The sequence below is a fragment of the Bison bison genome, unplaced genomic scaffold (genome assembly GCF_000754665.1).
Source record: "Bison bison bison isolate TAMUID 2011002044 unplaced genomic scaffold, Bison_UMD1.0 scf7180017864531, whole genome shotgun sequence".
NCBI classification, from domain to species: domain Eukaryota; kingdom Metazoa; phylum Chordata; class Mammalia; order Artiodactyla; family Bovidae; genus Bison; species Bison bison.
Window position 1 is genome coordinate 1,534,486 of NW_011495081.1, and position 21,481 is coordinate 1,555,966.

The 21,481-nt window shown below is 40.4% G+C and overlaps 1 long non-coding RNA gene across 1 annotated transcript in view; it reads right to left on the reverse strand.

Moving 5' to 3' along the window:
- LOC104982423 overlaps positions 1-20,989 on the reverse strand; it is a 24,535-nt gene extending 3,546 nt beyond the window's left edge. Inside the window, exons 1-2 of the long non-coding RNA XR_824507.1 lie at positions 20,902-20,989; positions 6,644-6,779 (exon numbers count right to left, since the gene is read on the reverse strand). This is a non-coding gene — a long non-coding RNA (uncharacterized LOC104982423). The remainder of the gene's footprint in view (positions 1-6,643; positions 6,780-20,901) is intronic.
- Between the last annotated feature and the right edge of the window lie 492 nt (positions 20,990-21,481).

The following is a 21,481-nucleotide window of genomic DNA, read 5'->3' on the forward strand; positions in this document are numbered from 1 at the left end:
AAAAGTTGGCTTAAAACGCAACATTCAGAAAACTAAGATCATGGCATCCGGTCCCATCACTTCATGAGAAATAGATGGGGAAACAGTGGAAACAGTGTCAGACTTTATTTTTCTGGGCTCCAAAATCACTGCAGATGGTGATTGCAGCCATGAAATTGAAAGACACTTACTCCTTGGGAGGAAAGTTATGACCAACCTAGATAGCATATTAAAAAGCAGAGACATTACTTTGCCAACTAAGGTCCATCTAGTCAAGACTATGGTTTTTCCTGTGGTCATGTATGGATGTGAGAGTTGGACTGTGAAGAAAGCTGAGCACTGAAGAATTGATGCTTTTGAACTGTGGTGTTGGAGAAGACTCTTGAGAGTCCCCTGGACTATAAGGAGATCCAACCCGTTCATTCTAAAGGAGATCAGTCCTGGGTGTTCTTTGAAAGGACTGATGCTAAAGCTGAAACTGCAATACTTTGGCCACCCCATGCGAAGAGTTGACTCATTGGAAAAGACTCTGATGCTGGAGGGATTGGGGGCAGGAGGAGAAGGGGACAACAGAGGATGAGATGGCTGGATGGCATCACCAGACTGACTCGATGGACATGAGTTTGAGTGAACTCCGAGAGTTGGTGACGGACAGGGAGGCCTGGCATGCTGCGATTCATGGGGTCGTAAAGAGTCGGACATGACTGAGTGACTGAACTGAACTGAATATATAATGAACATAATAATATATAGAATACATTTGTAGCTTGCAAAGAACAATTATAAATAAAGTGAAAGAAAGTGAAAGTTGCTTAGTCATGTCTGACTCTTTGTGACTCTGTGGACTATACAGTCCATGGAATTCTCTAGGCCAGAATACTGGAATGGGTAGCCTTTCCCTTCTCCAGGGGATATTCCCAACCCAGGGATAGAACCCAGGTCTCCCACGTTGCAAGCAGATTCTTTACCAGCTGAGTCACAAGGGAAGCCCAAGAATACTGAAGTGGGTAGCCCAGCCCTTCTCCAGCAGATCTTCGCAACCCAGGAATCTAACGGGTTTCCTGTGTTGCAGGAGGACTCTTTACCAGCTGAGCCACCAGGGAAGCCCAATTATAAATAGGTAAATACTAAAAGATACTTATATTTTATATTTATACTTACTGCTTGCTTGCATGCATGCTCAGTCGTGTCCTATTCTTTGTGACCTAGGGACTATAGTCCACCAGACCTCTCTGTCCATGAAATTCTGCCATTCCCTTCTCCAGGGGATATTCCCAACCCAGGGGTCAAACCCATGTCTCCTGTGTCTCCTACATTAGCAGGCAGATCCTTTACCACTAGCACCACCTGGGAAGCCCAAGTCTCCTCCAAGAACTCACCAAAAACACAAGTGCTGAATGTCTGGAAAATGTGCCCTCTTGTAACAGGGTCGCTACTTTCTCCCCGCTTTCACTTTCCTTAAGACTCTAAGGAAGTCTTAGAGTTGGCTCTAAGAATGGAAACTCCAGACAGAAAGGAGCCCAGCCTCTGGGTAGCTCTGGAGAGACTAGGGCATGCTGTTGGTTCCTCTGCCGGAGACCTGCTTTCAAGTTTGGTTGAGGAGGCCCCAGACAATCAGACTATGTTACCACCCGGCTTTTTTTTACTTGTTGAATGCAGGCAGGTCTGCCGAGCCTGCAGCTGACAGCTGTGTTTACAACTTCCCATCACCCTTGTTAATTAATGAATTCTGGGCCTGGTGCTCACCCTGAATAGACGTCTGCATCACGGGATGGTGGCAAGTCATCCTTGCAGGAGAGCCACACAACACCTGGGCACTGGTGTTAATCAGGGGCGTTGCAGGGCATGCGTGGGGGTGGGTAAAAAGCAGCTGAGACGATAGAACGCAAGCCTCATGCATGAAGGTTAACCATCCTAATACAATTCACAGATGCTCTCAGATTTAGTTTCCACAACTTTGAAGACTCTGACTCCTGCTTTACAAATGCACTGCACATATCAGATTACATGCCTTAAAAAGTGTCCCCAAAGATGTGAACTAAAAATTATGACCACTTCCACTGAAATGATCAATTATTTCCTGGATCATAAGATGTATCAATAAATCTTAGCAGAGGGTGTAAAGAAGCAGCTACCAGATCCTATGGTAATTCCAAGGGAGGAAAGGGGTCTGTCTCATGTCCTAAAAAGAGCTACCTCATCATAGACTTCAACCTCGGAAAGCTTTAACATGGAAGCAAGGGAAACTGAAGTAGAAAATGGCCTCAGTCTTCAGAATTTTACTTTCTAGAAAGAAAAATGTCTATTTGTGAGATTGTAATGACAAGTGATTATATCTTCAAACAAGGTTGCTCTGTGTGACTAGAGTCAAACAAAAATAGCATAACAGAACAGACTTGCTATCAAAATATTCATGAAGTTTTAGACGATTACCGTGATTAGAAAAACTTGGGTTTTCATATGTAAAGAAATTATCCCTGTCTTTTGGAATGCAATAGATCTAATAGTTTCTGTGATTATCTAATAGGAAAAATCCTATAATATTAATACCAGGTGCCTAATAGAACTCAGAATTTTCCATCCTATTTCTGGCTGTATCACAGCCAGCTGTGTGACCTTTGACTTCTCGCCTCCCCATCTAGTCTTCACTTTCCCCGTCTGCAAAGTGATAGTAACAACACCTGGCTTGGTTCCTGCATTTCCCAGGACTGTCGATCTCTAACTGAGAATGGATGGGAAACCGATTTGCAAATGTGAAGGAGGAATAGGATGATAACAGTAATATTCTAGAGTAGACTTCTTTTGTGTTTTTCTGTTGCTGTAGTCCTCCTTCCAAGGAACCTTTAGAACTCTGTGTTTCAAAACATTTTTTAAAGTCTGTTCCATTTGGGAATGTTTGGTGGCATGGGGCAGGGATGTACTTATGGGTTCCATCCAAAAGATAATTGACAAAGACGGTTAAGGAATACTGCCTTTTAAAAATATTATTTGAAAAAGGGGAAAAAATGAAATGTCAGCCTAATAAAGCAAGTATGAAGCAGCATTTATAAAATAGAGCAAACACTGAGTAACAATTTAACTCAAGACATCAGATGAATGTGTCTGGGAAGTAAACTTGGAGTATGGTTTCACACTTGAAAGAACATGGAGCCAAATACATTGATATATTCCTAGAACAATTTAGACTGTCAACACTGATGTGAGAAATCACCATTTTTCTATGGAGTCACAGAATTTTACTCTACAGTATTTTCTTTACAGCTGTGAGACAAAGAAAGGTGTTATCAAAATCCTGTTATGAAAGGCATTATGCTGAGTGAAAAGCAAAATTCAAAAAGTTACACACGCTATGGTTCCATTCATGTGACATTCTCAAAAAGACACAAGTATAGTGGCAGAGACTCGATGAGTAGTCACCGGGGCTTCAGGATGGTGGCAGGTGAGCCTAGAGAGGGATAGCAAGAGAGTTTGGGGGGATGAATGAACTATACGGTATCCTGACTCAGATGGTGGCTTACACATAGCTAAGTCACTTCAGTCTCATCCGACTCTGCAACCCTATGGACCGTAGCCACCAGGCTCCTTTGTCCATGGCATTCTCCAAGCAAGAATACTGGAATGGGTTGCATGCCCTCCTCCAGGGGATCTTCCCAATTCAGGGATCGAAGCCATATGTCTTATGTCTCCTGTATTGACAGGCAGGCTCTTTACCATCAGCGCTGGCTGGGAAGCCCTACAAATCTGTATCTGTATTAAAACTCATAGAACTATAGACCAAAAATGAGTCAGTTTTATTGTATGACTGTTTAATAATAAAATTAATGAAAGAAGGAAAGAGAAGAAATAATCACATCACTGAATCATATGCAAGAGAACACAGTCCTTGGTTTCTGAAATGTCATGGCTGTGTTTGTAAACAAGCTTGACCTCAGAACTTTTCAACATCAATGGGCACAGAAGTCATTTCAGACTTTACTTACAATGAAGATGCTCATAAAATGGGTCTGGAATGATATCTGATATTTTGCATTTCTATAAAGTTCCCAAATGATGTCAATGCCTCTGTACATGCATATAACACTTCAGAAAGTCTAGGTTTTGTAGAATTTAGTTCATATGGAGCAATTGTGACAAATATGTGCTCTCATGCCAACTGCCCACATCCCTTACTCATAATAGAGATCACTAGTCAGTCAAACACACTTTTCTCCTGAGCCTGTATAGGTTCACCAGGTAGAATGCAGTTGAGGGCAGATGATGCTCAATAGGGAAGATTATGTGAGTTGAAACCTACTGGTCATCTTGTCCTGCAGTATTGATGTAAGTCCCATCCATCAACATTGCAAAGAATCCACTTGGAATACCAACTTTCTTTCTCAGGCCTTAAAGTTCTGGTTCCAAAACTCTGTGTCCTAGACAAATTAGCCGTAGTTAATTACAGATGTATCTTTCCTTTCAGCAGAGGTAAGAAAACCGATCTTTCCAACATGAGTGGGAATATATCATCTGCTTCTTTTATTAACTCCCTTAATATCACATTGCACCTCAGTTTCTTCACCTACAAAATAAGAATACTGCTATCCCTAAGGCTGTTGCGAGAATTAACAAGAAATTAATGTGACTTGCTTAGAACAGCACTCTGCCCAGAATAAGACTCAGTAATGGGTAACTGGTATGGGTATCATACCATGGGTATCATACAATGGGTATCATAATTTCTCAAGGATGCCTAGCACAGTGCCATGTCCATGACAAATGTTAAAGAAAAATACTATTTCTTCTTACTGTTGATCACTGTGTAAATTAGAATTATTGAATGAGCTCAGCAGGAACCTGCTAAGATGCAGAACTTGGTCATTCTCGTTGTTGTCGTTCAGTCCAACTCTTTGCAACCCCATGGACTGCAGCATGCCAGGTTTCCCTCTCCTTTACTGTCTCCCTGAGTTTGCTCAAACTCATGTCCATTGAGTCAATGTTGCCCTCCAACCATCTCATCCTCCATCACCCTCTTCTCCTCCTGCCCTCAATCTTTCCCAGCATCAGGGTCTTTTCCAATGAGTCGGCTCATCAGGTGGTCTAAGTATTGGAGCTTCAGTTTCAGCATCAGTCCTTCCAATGAATAGTCATTCGTATGCTTAGTAAATTATCTTTTCAGCAGTTAAACTTTTATTATCATTTAACCTTTCATCAGCTTCAAATCAGATCAGATCAGATCAGATCAATCGCTCATTCGTGTCCGACTCTTTGAGACCCCATGAATCGCAGCACGCCAGGCCTCCCTATCCATCACCAACTCCCGGAGTTCACCCAGACTCATGTCCATCGAGTCAGTGATGCCATCCAGATCAGTTCGAAATTTCTTTGCTGATTTTCCAAACCATAAAATACAGTGAATTTTACAAGACCATGGACCTACTTTGTTATGCATTTCCCCCTGTATTACAAGAGGCTAATTGATGGTATATTTTTTAATGTGAGGTTTTTCTAAAAGGAAGAATGAAAATTCAATATACTTATATATGCCATTGGTTTGAGACAAAATCTTAAGAATTATTTTTGTGGAGATAGAGGAACAGAACATGTAAAAACTCAATATTTGAGACTATATGCCATCTACTGAATGCCCTTCTCTGGTCTGTCATGACAGCTTCTGTTATACATTTTCCTGGTTTTACATGTGTGCACTCAGTCGTTCAGTCAAGCCCTACTCTTGGCGACCCCATGGACCATAACCTGCCAGACTCCTCTGTCCATGGAATTTTCCAGGCAAGAATACTGGAGTGGGTTGCCATTTCCTTCTACAGAGGATCTTCCCTACCCAGGGATCAAACCCTCATTTCTTGCATCTCCCGCATTTTGGTAGGTGGATTCTTTATACCACTACACCACCTGAGAAGCCTTCTTTATGTATTTAATGTCAAAAAATTCATGACTATTATTTAATGTATTTTCAGCTTTAAAAGGCACAATAGTATATGTGTGACAACATATGACATATGTAACAACATACAGATAAAGCCTAAGAACAATTACAAAAGGAGAAAAGATACTGCTATAGAGAAGCCAAGATGAAGAGTAAAACAAGAGCTGAATTTGGAGTCAGAAGATAGCGGTGAAGCATCAGTTCTCTCCCCCAACCTCTCTGAACTTTCATTTATTAGGATTAATAAAAAAATGTTATTAGTTATCAGATAAGTTATTTTTATGATTAATTTCAGTTCGGACATTCTAAATATTGATAACATTACATAACACTCATGGGTTTCATTCAAGCATTTGAAAAAAAAATCTGTATAGTTATCCTAAGTATCCAGGTGAGAGCAAAAGAAAAAATAAATTATACTACTTCCAAAGTCTAGTTTAGGTAATAATTGAAGGTTCATTTTCACCCGAGTTACTGGTTTTCTGCCACTGGAGGGCGTGCGGTGCTTGGTTGTAAACTGTCCCTCTGGGCTTTCGCTCTCTTGCTCACAACTTCATTTTCAGTCCACTGCGTTGGAATCACAACATCAAAGAAACCACCTCCCTCATTTGGCAGAGTTAACATATGAGAGGTAGGCCTGAGAGAATGTGTGAGCTGGCAAAGCCAACAGAGCAAAATCTTAATCTGCATGGTGCCATTTCAACTACCTTTATTTCCCCTTAATAGTCGACCCATACAGACCTTCACACCACGGCCTCGCTTCACTCAGTTCTGAGTGCACTTCTGCTCCTCTCTCCTTCACGTGGATTTTCCAAGTTCCCTTGTATTTTTCACAAGTCTCCAGCAGAGACTAGATCCTGGTCCTCTTGAATATAGCCTAGTGGGTGGAATGGATTTAGTTCACAATCAGAGTCCACTTACTGGTCTCTAGAAGATTTGCTCCATTCTTGATCTAGGATACGAATAGTGTGAAAGGCAGGAGAAATGCCGCTTTCCAGGAAGCTGGTTTTTACTGAAATTCTAGTGTCCACTGAGTACAAGGAATGCGTCCCACCCTTTAAAGAGCTCCCAGACTAATTGGAGGATTAAACAGAGAATGACAGGGATGGGATACAGAATGACAAGTCTTGAAGGAACTTTAGAATTCTCTCTTTTTATATGTGAACAACTGAAGCTCTATGTTGAAAACAATTGGTAAGTCTTTTCCCAACTTAGAGAAAATGAGTGCTGTGATCAATTACTCATGTCTGCCATGGGCATGGACTAGAGTGTGATGTGCATGGATTTGCCAACCCTGATTTTCCATGCTAGGCCCCACTTTTTTCTTTTTTTTTTTTTTTTTCAGTTGGGGAAACTAAGGCCTAAAAAAGGAAAGGAGTCTAGTTGAGGTCATTTAATTAAGTGTGAAAGAATAAGTTTTCAAAGCATTATAACCTTAGGCAAATCAGTCTAGAGTTAGAGGAGGGTGTTTTTTCTATTCTGAAACCCCTGACTGGTTCTTCCACCTCACCTAGTTTTCCTGGCACACTTGGACTGATTTGTTCCTTCTTCTGAAAATATCCTGTGATTTTTTTTTTCTTTTTCATTTTTTTTCTTATGCAATTGTCACTACTTATTAAAGAATGCATGTCACACATATAAATAACAAGGCATAAAATGTAATAAATACTCACCCTGTAATCCACCCCTTAATTTAAGAAATAGAAGCTATTTCAAACCAAGGAGTAGGCTTGTGATGAGATCTAGGCTGAAGGTCAGATTAACCTCAAGATTTACACCCCAGGGGCTCTAAGAGCTGGGGTGAAAGTGAGTGGCTATCTGTGAAATCATCTTTAATAATGGGGGGCAGAATAAAGATTAAATTAACAGTTATAAAATAACAATATAACTCTACTAACAATAGAGTTAGTAGGCTTCTGTTAGAACCAGGCAACAGTTACTGCCAGCTTTGAAAGAGATGCATCCAGTAGCAATACTTGATGATTTCATGAATCAATAAATTCTTAGAAGGAGAAACAAACTAGTCAAGTGAGTGAACTTGCCTGATATAAAGCTACAAAGCAACCTGATGTAGGGAAATGATTCCCAAAAGACAAGAAACCGAAGACTCATCCCATGACTTACAGTCCCCAAAGCTAAAGTGTCGATCTCTTGTCATTCTCATCTTCCAGCAGGAGGGTTCTTCTCAGTTCTTTTACTGCATCCTCTAAAGGGGATGTTCAGTTCACCCTGAATTGACTTCAGAAGTCCAAAGAGACTCAAAGGCTCTGCAGTACAAATAAAACCACCTATGTCCTTAATTCTTTTCCTTCCCTTGTGCATATTTTTCTGATTTGAAAGATACTGGGGAAAGGTCTGGGACCTAATCAGATAAACAGTTCCTCCATGATACAGTCCCTTTACGAGGAAAGTTTCAACATTTCGTCCTTCCCAACAATAGTGTTGCCTCCCACTCCAGTGCCATGAGCGTCTCTCTGTGTGATCTGTGTCCCATTCCCTCCCAGTCTCCAGCGGGGCATGCGTGTCCCTCTTTCTCTGCAGTGATTGCCAGAAATCTCTTAATCTCCTTTGCATATAATCTCCTGTTCTATTTTAGTCTTCACGTTTTCTTTTTTTTCAATCTCCAAAGAAGCCTAAATTGGGCCAAGGTGGTTTGGTCAGTTTATTTTCAAACTCACCTGAGGGGAAATCTTGAAAGTAATCACATAAGAAGAGGATAGCTTTCTTCTCTTTCTATTAAAAAGAACCTCAGGGCCTGATCTAGACCACCCCTCAAAAGCAAGATCTAGCCTTTTTTAAAGCCTACTACAACCTTTGGCTTTTTCAAGACCAGCCCCCACCCCCCACATTGGATCTGCTCTCCAAAGAGTCTGTTAAACTAACTGTAAAGAAACTATACTTCCATAAAATTAATTTAAAAAATAAAAATGGACCACCAATAAGAACCTACTATATAGCACAGGGAACCTACCATATAGCACTGCTCAATACTGTGTAACATCTAAATGGGAAAAGAATGTGGAAAAGAATAGATACATGCATGTGTATAACTGACCTGCTTTGCTCTACACCTGAAACACAACATTGCTAATCAACTATTCTCCAAAATAAAAATTAAGGCTTTTTTTTAAGTCTGTTAAATGAAGATGAAAATAAATGCCTAGTAACTCTGCTGTGTTCATAAAGACAATGTACCCTGCCCTGCCTCCACAGTTCTCGGTTTTGCAAATAATGCTCCCTGAATTCTCTCCCTTCCCTAATTATTGCTAAGAACTTGGTGTTCTGTGTGAGTTGTCCAGTAGAAGATTTTAAATAGATAAGGAGTCCTGACTTTGCCCCAAGCCCTACCCCCAGGATACTAATTACCCAGCTAGGTTGAAAAGTGATTTAACACAACTTTTATGCTCTACAAGCTAACAGTAAACTTCTATTATTTGCTTAACACATGTCCTGAGATCCTCCCAAATCTCCAATTTCGAGAACACTCATGGCATCTAGTTTTCCCTGGTAAATGTTTATTTAACTTTGCTGTGCAATCTTATTTTACTTGATCCCCACTAATAAAATCCCCTCCTTTTTGAAATATTCTTCCTTTGGTTTCCATTCTCTCAGTTTCCTTTATTGGCTCCACCCCCTCTGCTAAAAATTAAAGTCCTCAAAGCCCAGTACTGAGTCCTTTTCCTTTTCACTTGACATTTTTACCACAAGGGTTCTTACCCATTCCCCAGACATCAAAGACCATCCATATGCAGATGACTCCCATATTTATCTTTCTATTCCAGATAACTCCTTGACCTCACAGCCAAAACTTGCAACTGCATATTGCATGCTTGTGCTGGGATATCTGCTTCACATTTCTATAATCAAACTCGATTACCTCTATTAAGCCTTTTATTCTGGCAACCTTCTCCATCTCAACAGATGTCACTTTTATCTACCCATTTGCTCAAGCAAACGCGAGTCATCCTTAATTCTTCCTTCTCCCCCACCACCATCTTCCCATATTCAGTCAATCACCAAATCCTCTAATTCCTACTTCCATATATATCTCAAATCCATCCCCTCTTTCCCATCATTGCCATTCCCCAAATCTAAGATGCCATGACCTCTTTTGTCTTCTTCTAATGCGTACGTACACAAGCATTAAATACACAAAGCAGCCTGGATGATTCTTTAAATTATACATCAGATCATATCACCCTCTGGCACCAATCGCTTAAATGGCTTCTCTGCCCTGTAATAAAACCACAGAACTTTCCAGGGCCCACACAACATGCTCTGATCTCGTCATCCACCTCTCTAGCCTCATCTACCACTCTCCTGGCTCTCACTCTGCTCAGCCACCATATACCAAATCAATACACAGAAACCTTAATGAGCTGGAATGCTCCGGGTCACTGAGGAATAAGCAAAGCAAGTTTTGTGTTTCCACTCTTTGGGGTTGAAAGTCTTTCCCGAAAGTGGGAACCCTCTGTGCTACTCTGAATGTCAAAGTCAGCAAAAAATAACAGTAATGTTCTTCATAAACTGAAAATATGACAGGCCTTTGGCACCATTTTTCACCAGTAATAAGTGCACAAGTCACTGTTCAGGGTAGTGGGTAAAGGTGAAAAAGGCATAGGAATGAATTTTACTGTTTTCACAAAATTCACTGGGGTGACTTTTGCTATGATTGTACTTGTATTTTTGAGGAAACTAAGCTATTTTTGTAGCTGTCTGTTAATTGGCCTCTTGCTCTTAACAGTAGAATATGGGGAGAGATTCTTAATAGTTAACGCACATGGCTCATTAATCCCACTTAGTCTAGACAGCTTTCATCTGTGGATGTATGTGTCTCTGTGTATGCAGCTCTGTGTCATGGGAAAGTTATTTAAGTTTTCTGACCCTCAGTTTTCTCATACATAAAAAGGGATGATAAAAATCAAGGTTGTCCAAAGTCTATATGAAGCATTTAGAACGGTAAGCCCTGAAGTTAATAGTTATTGTTAGCCAGTGGAGAGGGAAGATTCATAAATAAATCTCCCTTAATATTTTGGCTTACTTTCTCCCAAGCCAAGATCATTTCACTTTGCTATTACCAACTGTTAAAATTCTATGTAAGTACTATATAATTTCCTTTTCCCAGTGACATCTTTGTCCTCTCCAAAATAGACATTCTAGGATTGGACAGTGGTTAGGGAGACATCGTTCATGCTACAATGGCCGTGCTTTGGGGCTTTGTGAAATTCTTTTTCTGAACGTAAATACTTTTAAAACAGAGTGCTGTTATCTCAAGGTCTGGCCCCTGGGTTTTAGATAAGCTGGGACTTTCCATCAGTCTTCTTGCTCATGGTAAACATCATCTCTTTCAGAATGCACCCTGTCTCTCTTGTAGGGCTCCAAACAAGTCAGATATTCAAACAGAAGGTTCCTGACACTGCCGTGAAGAAAGATGACTCTGGGAGGGATTTTCCATGTTACACCAGATTTGAAGGCCAAAGGGTCAGCTTGGGCACCTCGAGTCCTCCATCAATAATTCCAGCCAGGACAGGATCATCAATTCCCTTCATCTTAAGCAAGACCTGGGATCACTCTGTTAGAAGCTGAGCCAATGGCCTCAGATAATTTAACATTCTTCCCTTTACTAGGTTATCCTCAAATAGAACATCATGGCCCATCTAAAGCCAGCAAGATTTAAAGGAAGTTGGACAGTTTCCAGCTGTATACAGAAAACAACGTCTTTACTATACGGTAGATAAAAGTGAAGGGGAGAGGTCTCTTTAGGAAAATGTATTGAATCTTTTTAAGGAGTGATGGTACAGGGGTTCAGATGTCAAAAGCAAAAGCCTACCTAGAGAAGACAACCATGTGACTATTCCTTTCAGTTCCCATAATTAACTTGTGCTGCAAATCTGCATAAACGAATGTTATGAAACAGAATGTGAGAATGACTCTTCCATTTCTACAAATGAGACATTTATGCTAGCAAATTATAGGTCATTGTCCAAATGCTAACCATACCAGAAATCCTTAAATACGATGATTATGTCACCTGTCTTTATTAGTATTCATTTATAAACAAGAGTCAATAAACTCCTAGTCAATGTGTAAGACATTAAAAGACCAATTAGCAAAAATTATCTACACCAAAAGAGCCACAGATAAACCTGGTTTCAGTTACTAAAAGGGGAAAACACACACATGTGAAACAAAACAAGTATGATCTGTAATTTTAGAAGAATTGGAAACAGCGATGTTTAAGGGAAACCAGTTGTTGACTGCCTGGCAATATTGGTACAACACGTACTACTTTGGGGTTCATTCTGTATTGGTGACAATGTGAAAGAGATGTGATATATTAATATCACCAGGAGATCTCTGTCCTGATGACAGTCTCACACGTGTCTCAATTTGTTATATTAAATTAATCTAAAAGAGAACAGGAATTTTTCTAAAGTTTTGTGTCTGTGAGGAATTAATTTTTAACCTTCCAGCTCACTTCCATATCTGTTATCTTCTGTCATTTCCTCTCCTGGGTCCAGAAGGAGGCCTGCCTATGAACTGAAAGATGAAGAGGAAGGCTCCTGGTTTGGGATGGGCACCTACTCTGGTCACATGTCATGCTGGAAGCCAGAATATTATGGCTCTTGAATTCCCTTCTACATGATCCTAAAGAAGGAAATACAAAGAGACAGATACAAGAATTTAATGTAATTATGAGTTATCATTTTGTCTCTAACAGATTTACAGAGAGATGAAAAAAATTGCTCAAAGGAGAATTTGCTTCAGAAAAAAAGGACTTGAAAGATCACACTCAAGCTTTCAATTTCTCTTCTTTGTTCACTTCTTACACACCTCTCCTTTCTTTGATTTGCCTTTTCTTTGTTAATATATTTCTAACTTTGTAGATTTTCAAATGCGACATCTTTTGCAGAACTAAACTGTAGTATTCATTTATTTTTAATCAGAAGGCATTGCATAATATTTATTCTCCTGAAACATAAGGTCAGACTATTATTATTCATTCAACATTTTTCAGACTGATGATTTGAAATACAAACTGAAACTGTCTTCTTTTAAAGCTAAATTAGTAATTTTTTTTTCAAAATTCAATCTCCATATTTTTAACCCCAGGCCCCCCAAAAAGGTAATAAGCAGTTAATTTTGCATTACAATGTCATCAGCACTTCTGGCTGGTCCTCAGCTTTATTCTTAAGCTCTTCTAGGTTTCCACACAAAGGCCAACACCACAAGGGAAACCCTCCCTACCCCACACTTTGAATTTTAAGGAGTAAATACTCAGGCAGACACAAACAACCATGAACTTTCTCAATCCTCTCTTCTTACTTCCCATAGAAAGCAGGAGGATGATAAAGACAAGAAGGACAAAGATGAGATGGAACCAGGATGATTTTCAAAAAATCAAATCTACTAACATCCTCCTTCTCAAAAGCCTTCATGTCGACTCACAACCAAAGGGCCAGCACAACCCCAGAGAGAGAAATTCAAACTGATGACTTTTGAGATACAAATTGAAAACTCTTTTCTTAAAAGCTAAACTAGTAATTTTTTTTTTCCAAAATCAGTCTCCATACAATCAAGCGCCGTACACCCAGCCTTCCTCTGTCTCTCCTCCTGTTATCCAATTTGCTCCAGCTATGCTGTCTATTGGTGCTTCTCCAGACACATTCTGTTCTTTCCTGTCCAGGTCCCTGACTCTTCACAGGTGTTTTACAAACCATGACTGGTCTTCATAGCATTTGTCTTCCCGCCAGCTGGAAGAACGCTCACTCCTACTTATCGGTTTCAGGTGTTTTCTAAGTTGAGCTTATGTGTGTATGCTCAGGCACTCCGTCATGTTCAACTCTTTGAGGCCCCATGAACTGTAGCCCGCCAGGCTCCTCTGTCCATGGAGTTTTCCAGGCAAGACTACTGGAGTGGGTTGCCATTTCCTCCTCCAGGTGGTCTTCCCGACCCAGGGATCAAAACTGTGTCTCTTGCATCTCCTGCATCGGCAAGTATTTACCACTAGCACCACTTGGGAAGTCCTCAAGTTGAGATTATTGAACAATATTTAAAGTCTCCAACTTTGTCAGTGTTCTTACACTGCTTATTAGTAGGCTAGGAAGTCATGCGCATGGGCAAAATGTAAATAATGTAACTTTTCAAAGGAGGAAATTTTACATTTTAAATTTATATTGGCATATAGTAGATCTACAATATTGTATTAGTTTCAGGCATACAGTAAAGTGATTCAGTTATACATATACATATATTTATTTCTTTACAGATTCTTTTTCCATACAGGTTATTACAGAATATGGAGTAGAGCTCTCTTTGCTATAGAGTAGGTCCCTGTTGATTATCTGTTTTATATATAATAGTGTGTATATGTTAATCCCAACCTCCTAATTTATCCCCCGCCCCTGCCCTCCATTTCCCCTTTGGTAACCATAAGTTCATGTGCTCTGAGTATGTTTCTGTTTTGTAAATAAGTTCATTTGGGCTTCTCACTTTCCACAATGACCCACATTCTTCCTACGGAGTGTGTATCTCTCTTACTTCATACCTTTAAAAAAAAGTTCATTTGTATCATCCTTTTAGCTTCCACACATATCATATGATATTTGTCTGACTTACCTCATAGAATAAGAACTTGTATTTTCATGTATTTGTATTTTCATGTATTTTCAGAAGTGGAATTGTCACCCTGGCCCAGCAACTCCACTTCTGAAAATTTACTCTTATGAATAATCCTATATAGACACAAGCAAGTGTATCATAGCAATGCTTCTACTACCAAAATGTTATTTTAAAAAATCAAAATTCCCATCAGTGAGACTCATGAACTAAATGATGGCTCATTCATCCCATGGAATGGAAGGGGATCTAGCACTGCATCAGGGAGCGTGTGTACTCAATCCATGTGGGACAATGAAAGCTAAATGAAATAAAAGTATTTGCAGCCTTGCAGAAGAAAGAAGGCAGTTATGTCAATAAATTTAAAAAATTGTAGTCTGCATATTATAATCACTTTTTAAGCGGAAGTAATGTATTTCATTTATAGAAAATGTCTAAAAGAGTATGTGGTTATTTTTCATTAGCTGGGTAGCTGTTTAAAATGTTTAGATAAGATACTGTGAAGTCAGGTAAACACCGTACCCTAAAAGGAACATATTGGATGGCCAAAAGCAAGGCTTTCCAGGAACAAACCAACCCAGACAAAAACCAGTAGGTTGCAAGCCTTGGAAAAGTCTAATCTATGTCTGTGGGTTAACCCAAGGACGTGCTAGGGAACTCCCCACCATGGAAAGCTGAAACACCCCATTATATAAGCCACAGTCGTCTTTACATCAGCTAATACGTGTTTTAAAAAAACAAAATTTTATTAGTTTGTTTTTTTTTCAGAACTCCTCTTATTGCACCCATCTCACCACCCACATGCTCAGCTGAATCATTTCATCAAGGTGAGAATGAAACTCTTTTCCTACATTTTACCTCCAATCCCATTTTAACAGTTTGAAATCCATCCATCAACCAGAAAAATCTCAACTAGTACATCTTAAAAACACACAGAAAAGGTAAACCGAAAGCTGAATTGCACTTTCTTGGACATTTCATCCCCCAGTAGATTTTTCAAATTCCATGCTAGGTCATGATTGGGTAGCTTCATTGATTCACCACTAACCAGTCACCTGATGGCTTAAAACAGAGCTCGAAGTCTGTGAAAACAGAGATGTTATCACCAAAGTCAGGGGCCTGGGAGACAGCTGGCTTCTTTTACAGAAACTGACATATCTGGAAGGAGATTCAGCCTGGCTTCTGAATGTAAACAGGAATTAGTCAGGTAGAAGCAGAACAAATAAGCACGCTGATTGAGAGATCTTTCCCAAAGAGCGGGCCCCGGGAAGTAGAACACACACCCAAACCCTCCCTGGGGTTTCAACCAGACTCAAGAGTCCAGAGAAGGAGGACAGGCTTTGGAGTGGACAAACCTGACTTAGAATACTGGTCCAGCCAGCTCCTAAGAGTATGTGCCAGGCAAATTGCAAAACTCTCTGAGTCTCAGTCTTCCTGCCAGGAAAATGGATGTAATTGTATCTACCTCACAGGGTCGTTGGGAATAACTAGAGCTAAAACGGGAACTCATAAAGCCTAGCATATCATGAATACTAAACAAATGGTGATACCGTTATACGAAGAGAAGAAAAGCCAAGTGGGATACCAGAAACATCCTTAAGGAAGAGGAGATTTCCAAACATTCTCTGTTCATTTCACACCAGTCAACGTCTGACAACGTCCAGCCAGAGTAGAAGGCACCAGCTGAATTCACTCACTCCATCCAGCTAGAGGTCAGTATTACACCAGTCTCCCAGAGGAGGAAAGTAGGGATCCTATTTCTAAAGAATCCTTCTGACTTTCCAGCCTCATGCCTGCCCTTCAGTGTCTTTTCCTACAATATTCAGGACAAATTCACCATCATGAGGAAGCATCTCCATGTCATCAGAGAATTTCATTAACTCCGCACTCATGGTTGTGATTGAGGGACTAGAGGCACAGATCTAAAAAATAAAGGGGGAAGGGATTTGAGAGAATAAGAATTACCAGCTGAATCTGGCCTTCTTCACAGAAGGTTCATTTGAGTTACTGGAACTTAATCATAAACCCATTATTTGGAAATGCAAAATTCATTGATGTTCAGGGACCTGGCATTTTTCAGCCAGCCTACTGCCTGCCAAATGAGATCCCACTTGCTTGAATGAGGCTAGAAAGGAGACCACTGTCGTTTCCAGGGGCCTTACTGGGTCATTTCCCATCACCTTACATGCCAGTGCAATCTGTTTTTCCCTCTCTGTCTCTCTGTCTCTTTCTATGTGAGTCTCTTTGTCTCTCTGTCTCTATCTTATGTCTCTCTGTTAGAAACACACACACACACAGAGTTCCCCAGGAGGATGATAAAAGCAATGGCTAAAGCAAAGTGACAAACAGCATTTCTGGAGCAAAAGGCTCACTGGCCTGGAAGAAATCTCAGACATCGTGTCCCCTATCTGTCTGATACGATTTCATCTAAAATCCTTCCCAGCTGAATGGAGATCAGGCCAGTCTAAATGATTGCCACAAAGTCGATCCTTCCTTTTTTATTGCTTCATTCATTCATCCCAACAACAGACGTTTATTAAATGTTAATAACAATAATAAAAGCCTACAATTGTTAAGCTCCTACAATACACTAAGTTTGCACTGCCAAGGTGGCTCAGCTGTAGAGAATCTGCCTGCAATGCTGGAAATGCAGGAGATGTGAGTTCGACCTTTGGGTTGGGAAGATCCCCTAGAGGAGGACATGGCAACCCACTCCAGTATTCTTGCCTGGAGAATCTCATGGATAGAAGAGTCTGGTGGGCTACAGTTCATAGGGTCACAAAGAATCAAACACAACTGAAGTGACTGAGCACGCACCAACAAGCACCAAGTATAATGGTGGGGAAAAGAGCCAAGGTGCCCAGAGGTACAGGTCTTTCCTAGATATTAAATAAATAGCTACAAACAAAAATATAGCATTACAGCCTCTAAACAGTGCTGTGAAGGAGTTCAGAAAGCTGTAAGTGTTCAACTAGAAACCTGACTTCATCTGGGGAAGACCATGATTTGTCCACGGAACCAAAGGAAGGTTGTGTCCTTAGAGCAAGTGGAGCAAAAGTCTGGAGAAGTGGGCTTGGGCTGGACCATCCTGATCTCATTAAGTTTAGAAAGGCTTTTGTCTTTTTCCTGAGCAGTGGGAAGACACTGAAGGACATCCATGGAATTAATCTTAAAAGAAAGCAGACAGCATGGAGTTAGTTTATAGCCACTTCATCAGAGCTTGGGCAGCTGGATTCCAGGCCTAAAGACTCAGCCTCCTTAATGCTAGACAGCGTCACAGAAAGGTAATAGTCTATACCCCTCCCCCCTTCCCAGCCACCCTTTCTCATAGGCTATCTATGATCAACAACAATTTGAACCCAATACATTTATTGAGTTCTCCCCCACTTCTACCCCATGCCTCTCCCTGTGAAGCTAAGGAGAGGCAAATAATCAAAATAAGACACGGATAAATAATTCCAAACCAAGGCAAAATATTGCAAGGGCTGTAAAAGAGGTACTGAAAAGGCAACTAAAAAAGGATAGCAGAGTTCAACCAAAAGATACAGAATGGAGACCGTGACTTTAAGTGGTGACTGTGCCACTTACTAACCATGTGATCCTGGACAGGTCAATTCTGTGGGTTTAAGGTATCCTGATGCCCTAAGATTGAATTCTGTGTACCAAAATGATCACTGAGACATCTTCCTTGGATTTTTAAGTTAATAGTCAATTTTCTAAAGTTACACATTTAAACATATATTTTCTCCTTAGATTTTATGTTCCACATAAAAAAAAGCAACAAATATTGTTTTCCAGTTTATAAGCGGAGCAAATTTTAAGTATCAATTTTCTTAGTCACTTTTAAAGAGCCTTTCACCAATACTTGGTTACATCTAAAAACTTAGGTAATGGGATTCCTTCAGATAGTTTAAGCTTCATTTATAATTCAATTTTTCATTTTAAGATCAACTGTCTGACCAACAAATACTCCCAAATAGTTAACCTGATAAACTATGCTTATAAATGTGATTGAGATGAATTTCCACTTAAAGATATATCTCAATAATTTGTCAATTATACATTTTAAATTAGAATCACAAGAATATCATTTTAATAGGTCAAATTTTCTTAAGCATTACAAGTATATAAGGATACCAGAAATGGCCTCTTCCTTAATACAAAAATATTTATACTCTAGTCCTGATTACTTTAAACATGTATATATGTAATCTAAAACTTCCAAGGAATGAAAGATACTTGCCCAGTAAGAAAGGCAACCATACCCCTGTTAACTGAAATTGCCTTGCACAGAGCTGTTTGGCTGGACAAGAGATTGGGCTCCTTGGGTGGTGCTTTTTGCAAACACTAAGAAAACTATTAAAATTGTTAAATCATCTCAAGGAAGTATGGGAGTTGCCATCTCAGCATTCTTGGGAGTGCTTGTGATCAGAGATTTTGGCAACCTTGATGTGATGTCCTGAACTCAATTTTTAGAGGTTATGTCAACGAATCTGTAACTTCAAAAGAGACACAGTCATACTGTGGGACTCAAGTTATACACAGCCCCTGACCCAGCCTCACAAATGTCTACTCAACAAATGTCTGCAACTCCAATTCAACCTGATCTCTTGATTAGATCACAAGTTTTCTTTGGCTCCTAAGATCTCTGCAGGCCTCTTCCATCTAATGTTATAGGCACTTTAATGTAATAGAATCTAAAGCAATGTAAATGTCCTTTCTATTTAACTCTTTACAGAATCCTGCATTCTTTGGCTACTGAATTTAGATATATCAGATGATTTTGTCTGATTTGTAATCATGGTTTACAAAGCCAGTCTAGCAATCTCAACGCTCTGGGCCTCTTTTTCCCTATGCTTAGTGTCACGTCACCGAGTTGCTGAGAATGAGAAAAATGTACAGGAAAGTACTTTGTGAATTACAAAGCATGGTACAAATACTAGTGCCCACCAGAGTCAGGAGAGATATTGAAAGAATGAATTACGGGCACCATGAGAACACCGAGAAAGTAGTGATTACTTCTATCTGGGCCTTCAACAGAGCTTCAGAGAAAATGGAGCATTTAGATGGCTGCCATCCACCATGACTAGTGGCTTCTCACCATTCAGGTTTCAGTTCACATATCATCTCCTTTGGGAGGAGGCCCCCTGTCTAAACCAAACGTCCATCTTCAACCTCCCCTCCCATGTCATCCTACCTGCTGGTGTTCACAGGGCATTTATCACTCTCTCTAATTACCTAATGACCTTGCTCATTCGTTTGTTATTTCCATTGTGCCCTCACTAGTATGGAAGTTCCAGGAGAGTTCAAATATCATCTGTGAAGTTTTGCATTGTGTCATCATATTTTAGGCCTCTGGTAAATAATAGGCATTCGATAAATATCAAATAACTAAAATCACTCATTTCTTCAACAAATAGCCATTAAAAGTGTATCACAGTTCAGTCATAAAAAAGAATGAAATAATGCCATTTGCAGGAATATGGATGGACCTAGAGATTGTCATAGTAAGTGAAGTGGGTCAGACAGAGAAAGACAAATATTATATGATATTGCTCAAATGTAGAATCTAAAAAAAAAAGGTACAAATAAAGTCACGGATGTGGAAAACAAACTTATGGTTACCAAGGGGGAATGGGAGAGAGAAGGAATAAGTTGGGAAACTGGAAATGACATATATATACTGTGCTAAGCTGTGCAAAGTCGCTTCAGTCAAGTCTGACTCTGTGTGCCACCTGGGAAGCCCCCATCTATATACTACTATATATAAAATAGATAATTAACCTACTGTATAGCACAGGGCACTCTACTCAGTACTCTGTAACGGGCCTATATGGGAAAAGAATCTAAAAGAGAGTGGATATATGTATATGTATGTATACATATATATATAAAACTGATTCGCTTTGCTGTACACCTGAAACTAACACAACACTCTAAATCAACTATATGCCAATAAAAATCAATTTAAAAAATAAAGTAAGCATAATCTTAAAGTTTTTAAAAAAGTGTATCAGGAGCCAGGAATTGTGCCTGTAAAGGAGAATTTCATCCATTTATGAAAAATGTCACTCTGCCTCCTTACCACTTCCTGCCTCCTCTTGCCACACCCTCCCTCAATCCCCACAAACAGACATGCAGAAGTTGCCTCTGCCTGGCTGCCTCCTGGTCCAGAGAAAAGAAGACCAAAGACAGTGTGACCCTGTCCCCCTACCCAACTGCCACCAGAGGCTGCCCTGGCATCTGGCCAGACAGTGAAGGCTGGCTGACAGTTTCCGGGGCCCAGCCTGGTAAATACTCAGCTGCAGCAAAAGCCCCAGTTCAGGGAGCAATTAGAGAAAGGGGCCCAGGTGTCCCTGGAGCCGCTGGTTCCTACTGACCGGAACATGCGGAGGCCGCCTATGACACAGCCCTCTTCCTCGGCCTTGACTTGATCACAGCAAACATGCCTGACCAAGAGCTGTCCCCCAGGCACTTGCAGCTGGTTGGAAAACAAGCATGATCGTAAACACGTGTTGCCACGCCTGTAACCAAGACAAATCAGATCACCTGCCTCAGACCCACACGGTGCGGTGGGGGCGGGGAGGGGGACATGACTGTAAAATCCAGTTCTCTGAAGGTTCGACTGGTTTGTTATTCTTGTTTGGGATCTAATGTGACTCAGGATGCCTCGGTGGTGAGGAACAAAGTGTCTTTTATTTGATTGTCCCCTGTTCATCAGCCTTGCTCTTGTCAAGGAGCCCAAACATTCTCATTCAAAGGCTGTATTTACAAATGAAGCGGGATGGCCATAAAATTGATGACCTTGTTGCTTCTGGAATCTCATAAAAAGTTTCCAAGCTGCTCCTCCCCAGAGCAAATAAGGGCGTTGCAGTTGCTGGTCCCCTGGCAGGACTCCAGCTGCGGCTATTACTTTCCTCCCTCGTCAGCTTTCCTCGGCAGACTTGCCTGCGTGTCAGG